The following is a 7397-nucleotide window of genomic DNA, read 5'->3' as shown; positions in this document are numbered from 1 at the left end:
ACTTGTGCTCCAGTCCCTTCACCAGCCTTGTTGCTCTTCTCTGGACCCGCTCCAGCCCCTCAATATTCTTTCTGAACTGAGGGGCCCAGAACTGAACACAGTACTCGAGGTGTGGCCTCACCAATGCAGAGTACAGGGGGAGGATCACTTCCCTGGTCCTGCTGGCCACGCTATTTTTGATACAGGACAGGATCCCATTGGCCTTCTTGGCCACCTGGGCACACTGTTGACTCATGTTGAGCTTCCTGTCAATTAGTTCTCCAAGGTTCCTTACTGCCTGGCTGCTCTCCAGTCACTCTGTGCCCAGCCTGTAGTGCTGCAGGGGGTTGTTGTGGCCAAAGTGCAGGACCCGGCACTTGGCCTTGTTGAACTTCATCCCATTGGAATCAGCCCATCTCAAGTCTATCCAGATCCCTCTGCAGAACCCTCCTGCCTTCCAGCAGGTTGACACTCCCTCCCAACTTGGTGTCATCAGCAAATTTGCTGATGATGGACTCAATCCCCTCATCTAAATCATCAATAAAGATGTTAAACAGGACTGGACCCAATACAGACCCCTGGGGAACACCACTGGTGACCGGCCACCAGCTGGATGCAGCTCCATTCACCAGCACTCTCTGGGCTCGACCCTCCAGCCAGCTCCTAATCCAGGAGAGGGTACACTTGTTCAGGCCATGGGCTACCAGCTTTTTCAGGAGTAAAATAATAAGAAATTAAGTAGGCTTTAATAAACAGATTATAATCTTCTGTGAAAAGAGCTGGCTTCAACTATTCATTGCAAACAAAATATTTGAGGAATCTTTCTAATTTTTTTCATTCTTTTTCCTGTTTCCTAATTCTTTGTTAGGAGATCTTGATTTTCATAAATTTGTTCATTTGTTCTTTCTTGGACTACCTGAATAGTTTATGAAAGCAGTGAGTTACAACAGAAAATTTTATTATACTAGTTTTTCTCTGTAAAAGGAAAATTTACATGTGTTGCATACTTAAATAATCAGTTTCATTTATAAAAACACCATTTTATTAATGTATAATAGATTACATATTTCACGATGTGAAGTGTGTGTGGGTCAGAGTAATTTTACCATCCCTCAGGTGCAGGCAAATGTCTTTCTTCTATAAACTTAACAGTTTGATAAAATATCAGACAGGAATGGATTGAACTAGGACAGCAAGCAGGTCTCCATGGCACTGACACATAGCTTTTTACACGCACATAAATGTTTGCATAAATGGACAAGGTGGGAGAAAAAATGAGGTCCAGTAATGCTTATTAGAATTATTGTTTCTCATTATATACCAAATGAAATTGAGTCCATCATTAACTTTGTGGGTTGTTCATGCTGTTCATATCAGATTTCAAGAGCAAATTTTGTCATGGGCTTACCAAGGAAAAAAATTGCAGTGAACTGCAAGCTATCACTACCACTTGCCTTATATTTTAATCAATGCTGCTTACTCATACTCATGATCTGTCTGCCACAGCGTTGCTTCTCTAGGGATACATTGCTAATATTCAGAGTGACCTTCAAAAATGGCTCCCACCCTTTTAGCTCACCTTCACAGAGGAAGCTCTTCAGAAGTTAGTTACAGAACTAACTCCATAGTTTTTTTCATTTTTCACTGAAGGTCCATTTCTTCTACCTCTCCATTTTGGATGGATGAAGTTCTTGGTTACCCAAGCCCCCATTTCTCTATTCTCTAGAGAAAGTGATTTATTGAGTGAACCTTGACCCTTCACCCAAAACGATCCAATACTCTCCAACCTGCTATTGTATTATTCACAGTGCTGTTGTCTAAAGGCAGCCTTGCCATTGCCATGTATCTAGAACCCTAGAAAAATGACTTGACACACAGCCACCAATTCCTCCTCTATTACACTCACATTGTTGTTCTCTTACCTAATTTAACATTTAATAGAAAATTTCTTCTTCCTCCTTATAGGCAATATCAGTTCTGGATTCCACCGATGCTGGGAACTAAGGAAAAAGAGTCAGGGAAAAAAAGGAATAATAAATGTCTGTTGAAAGAGGAAAAATTGTATATATATTTATTAGACCAGTAATTTGAGGTAAGGGATCTTCTGAAAGTACATGTGGTTCCATTTGTGCCCATCTGCTTGAATTTTCTCATGTGCTGGTGTTTCTTCCAGTGGGACTAAGGCACAGAGGAATATAGGGAACAGTGTGTGCATGCACCTTAACCTGACAGGTATGCATATGTTCTTGTATGCCAGAGTCAATTCACGCCTATCTAAAACATCCACCAAAAATATCAAAAGCTGAGGTGCAGTTTTTTCCCCTTGAGTGATAAAATTGTTGAGATAAGCAGCTTTTCCAGCACATTTTTTCCTCAGCACTCTAACAGGATTTGTTTCCACTAAGATATTTCCCAGATCTCTGAGAAGAGCTTAAAAATCCAGGCTGAAAATTTAGGGCAGATTAGCAGCACCAGTATTTTTTGCATGGTATAGATAGTTCTAATGTAAGTGATGATTCCTTTGTGTGGGAATCTGAGGTCTTTTACCCTGGATACTATTTTATTTCTTTTCCTTTTTCATTGTCTGACTTGAAAGAGAAATCTAGTTACTATTACAAGACCACATAGGCATAGCGCTTTAAAATTGATAAGCCTTCATTAAAACTTCATATTTAATCTGACATTTGGAAAGTACCCTTGCTAGACATTAATTTTGTTCATGACACCAAGCTAAACACATATATACTCTAACACCAACAGTTTCCTTTTTTCCTTTTAAATAAATGAATATCTGTAGAATATTCCTGTAAAAACAACCCATCAAATTATTGTAGTTAAGTTTTGTTTTCTTATTATTTAACCTATTTTGTTGAAGAAGAGTACATGGGCTTGACTTGCTTTAGTTACCAAGTGTGATGCAGTGCCTTCTCATTTTGCTTCCATGGGATATATGAATATTTCTTTTTCAGGTGTTAAAGGGAACAACATGTCAGAAGTTGCTGTATGAAGATACTCTTCTATATATAACTTTCTGGCTTTGGTACGCTGTAGCAGACAGAAATCTACAAGCACCAGCTTACATTCATAAAACCTTTGTGGATCAAGAGCAATGATCTTATGGGGGGGAGGGGAGGGCAGAGGGAAATGAAAGAAAAAACTAGGAAGTAATAAAATCTCTTTTGTTAAAAAGGTTTAAATTAACAAATTTTATTTAATTCAAATTCCCAATTTTGAATGATTTGAAGTGGAAAGAATGCATTAATTTTGAATCCTTCAAAGTTGAAGACATAAAAATACTGGGTTTTTGTCAACTGGATTGAGTCTCAGCTTTTTCTATGTCCCTTTAGTGCCACTGTGAGTGCTTCATCCACAGAGATATTGTTGGCACAAATGAATGCTCCATTTCTAAGAGTTTTGAAATTTTATAAAGAAGATTGTGTCTTGTTTACATTGGGTAGTCAATTCTTTAAGTGTTCTTTTTGAAATAGCAACTGTGATGCCTATGTTCAGCTTGGAAAAAAGTTTGACATTTATTTCATTAAGAGTCATCTCAAGTACTGTCAACTAACTACACTTCTGCAAAATATTACTTTGTAATATTTTCCCTCTTTGTATTATATCAGATTTATGGTAAAAGATAAAATCTTTATCTTCTTTAGTCCCACTTTTAAAAAATCAAAATCTACTTTAATCATATAACTCTAGCTATTTTTAATTTTGCTAGATAATTTCAAAATGAACAAATTTTATTTTTTTAAGGAGAATCTTTACAGTCTGATTTAGCAAAATAGCCTCCTCAAAAAAAAGTGTATATCAGAATAGAAATCTTGATGTGTAATCAACATTTACACAGTAGAAACACCGTTGCAGGTTATAAGTGAGGTTATAAGGTGAGATTTGCACTGAGACAGCTGGTCTAAAGAGAAAACAAGAACTTCCAAGCTCCTTGAAATAGATCTCTTTGTAGCAAAGAGCTAAGATTTTCTTCAGCCAAGATAAACACTGTTCAATGGACAGCATTCATCAAAAGGAGAAAACAAATGGACAGGAGAACTACAGATCTAATCAGACTTGTTAAAGCTGGCCCTTAAACGATCTTGGTTTGCAATTATTTTTTTCTTCTTTATTTCGTTTTCAGTCCTTTATTCTCTCTGCTCTGTATAAAAGCTATTCTTTTTGTAGGTTCCTGCACTGAAAGAATTTGAGATTCTTGTGCAGAATGAGTTATACATTAGAGTATGTTATGTTTATAGAGCAGATTTACATATTTTCCATTAATGCTGTTATTATTAATTTTTTTTATTTGATGTTGAATTTGGCAATCTCCATATGAGCAATCTGAATCTATATTGTATTCTCACTGACAGAGTTAACTTCAAATAGATATTTGGATTTAAAAAAAAAAAAAGCAAGGCACCCAACAACAAGACAGTAAGGAAATAAACAATGAAGGAAAATAAAAATAACTGAAGACATTATATAAAAAAAAAACCTTTTCAATTCTTTGTTTAACAACAACAAAAAAGGTTGAAAATGGTGAATTTCTTTGTGAAAACTATTGGTGTTTTTAATAGAGGTTACCCAAATGTGTCTACAATGTTGTACTGTCCAGAGTACAGGGCAGAGAATGGGACAATCCATTTCTGCCCATTCTGTTTTGTAGAATACAGGAAAGACAAAGTGGGATTGAACATTTTGTTTCTTTTAGCCTTTTTCTCTCACAGTTTATATGTTTGGGGCATATAAACCTGCTCCACTACACCAGATAATTCCCCTTTCCAAAGACACTTCTCTGTTCTGCTCTTATTCAAGCAGTTTGCATTATTAGGAAGTCAAGACTGAGCTCAAGTTCTGTGAGGCACTGCAACTCTATTACCTTTCCTCGAAGGCTGATATGAGCTTTCAAATTTTGTCCATGAAGCTTTCACAAGTTAAACAGTTATGAAATATCATAACAAGAGTAATTTTAAACAATTACTTGACCTGGAATACTTGGGGAGATTTTGCATAGCATAGCTGGTTATCGGACCAAGAGAGATGCTGTGCAGCATGCAAATAATTAACACAATTGATAAATTATTGCTTTGTGTCAAGATAGCACAAAGGTATGTTTATCTTGCATACCACATCTGGACTGATAAGCTTACTTGATACAAAACACAGATATTTTCTCTCCAGTAAATTATCATGCATGTGAGCTGTGCTTTTCCATTTCACTTGTATCAGCAGCTCTCCTTGGAGTTTTTTTAAGACTAACTGGCATTTCTAGCTCAGTAGTAATAAATAATTAATAAATTTAATAAAACCTCAAGTTTGCAGTTAAACTGACAAAAAACCCCAACACAAAAAAAATATGCATTTGATGTCAATGAAAAAAGAAAAAAACTTAAATACTCCCTTGATGAGCTATAAAAAACAGCATTGGCATTGTTTGATACAATCAAAATCATGCAACACCAGATAGAGAGGTGTCATTTTGCTTTTAAAAAATGGTCATAAAATAAGGGCAAAGAACCCTTTAAAGAACAACTGAAACCACTGAACTCCATCATGTGCTCTCCAAAATCCCTGCTAGAAGCTTAGTTTCAATGGTCTCATAATCTACTTTCTGATTTTAATATTACTGTGTTTTTACAGTATTTCATTTCCCTTGGGAAAAAATCTCCACAGATAAAATAATAACTCAAGCCATGCATGTAGGTATAGATTTTCAAAAAAGAAAATAATCTAATTTATTAGAATGCAGAAATCATTCCTATTCACAGAAAATCAGTAGAAGACAGATGTTTTTTAAATGTATTCATAACAAAAGATCTAATAACAGAAGTTCCACAATCTCCCTTGATTACTTTTCCAGCACTTAATTATCTATATAGTTTAAGAAATATTTTTTTCATAGTACCTAATTTAAATTTACTTTCTGCAAATGGATTTCTTCTGTCCTCAGGTAAAGTGGAGATTATGAATTGACTTTCTAATAATCTTCTACATATTTGAAGACTATTTTAACATCCCATCTTGGTCTTTTCTAGACTAAACCAGCTGGTGCTTTCAGCCTTCCTTCAGTGATTGTTCTTCCTAAACCCCTCATCATTTATTCCAATTTTCCTACAACTTCAACTTTGCTGTGTAGAGCTCAGCATAATAATCCTTCTGAGGCTTTATGAATGTTGAACTGATCAGAATAATTTAAATCAAAAAATCCCTTCAAAAATGTCTGTTTTCCTCCATAATTATAAAGGAAACTTGTCATTATTTGTTCACATATGTAGTTCAGACTTGCATCTTAAGAACTTGAAAAAAAAATACACATGAAATATAAGCCACAGCTCTTTTTTCATTTAAGCACTACATTATTCAGACTTGCAGAATATGAGCCAGTGTATTTTCTTCTTATATCTCTTCAGTGATATATAGTGATATAAAGAAAAGATATCCAATATCATTACCTACTTTACAGTAATTTAATTTAGTCTACATCAGATTCTGAGAATGCTATGTGTAGAAAATTCTCCTAAATTAAAGAAATATCTTTTCCATCAACCAGGTGTGTTACCTTCCTCACATTTCACAGTTTGTTCACTTGTCTTCTTTGGGTTTTTCAGAACCAACACAATTAACTTATACTGTGAGTTTCAGCTGTTTATCACTTTAGAAATAATATGTGCAGTTATATGCACACACATGCACACACATATTTTAACTGGCCATAAAGAAGTATTTTCTACTAATCTTGAAGACAGCCATATGATTTAAAGTAATTTATATGGCAGATTATGGTAGCAAGTTAGCTTTACAATTTTCCAAATTCTGCATTCACTGTAGTGGTTTAATAATAAATTACATGGTTGTTGGACTGAATTTATTTTTTACAATTTTTTTTTATTTATAGACTCAATACACAGCTAGAGAGGAGAATTGTCTTGACAGCTCTTTCTTCTATATGGAGACTGATTTTCATCTTAAGACACAACTATGATACTCAGAATTGCTGTTACTATTGATAGTTTTCTCATTTGCACACTATTACACTGGAAATTAAAAATAAAGACAAATATTTTCACTTGCTTGTTTAAAAAATGTGTATTTCTCTTCCATCTAGCAATGGAAACAAAACAATAATTCTTTGGATGCAAAGGTCCTAAAAGAAAACTATGGAGATTTGATAGGAAAAGCTCTAAAACCTCTCTTAAGTCTCTCAGCTTTTTTCACTCTTTTTTGGTTTCATTGGCTCATATTTTGTGCCCTTTACTTTTCATCTGGGAAATGTCTTAACTTTATCATTAGCCTTTGGCCACATGAAACTTAATGTTCCTGATACTAAGTACAGATGACTTCTGGAGGGCTTAGAATTAAGTCTCTTTTTACGCAGGTGCTTTGCAACACAAAGTAACCTCCAACAGGTTTGACATTCTCCA

This window comes from Pithys albifrons, chromosome 2, assembly GCF_047495875.1.
Source record: "Pithys albifrons albifrons isolate INPA30051 chromosome 2, PitAlb_v1, whole genome shotgun sequence".
Classification (NCBI taxonomy): domain Eukaryota; kingdom Metazoa; phylum Chordata; class Aves; order Passeriformes; family Thamnophilidae; genus Pithys; species Pithys albifrons.
Note: the sequence above shows the minus strand (reverse complement) of the source record.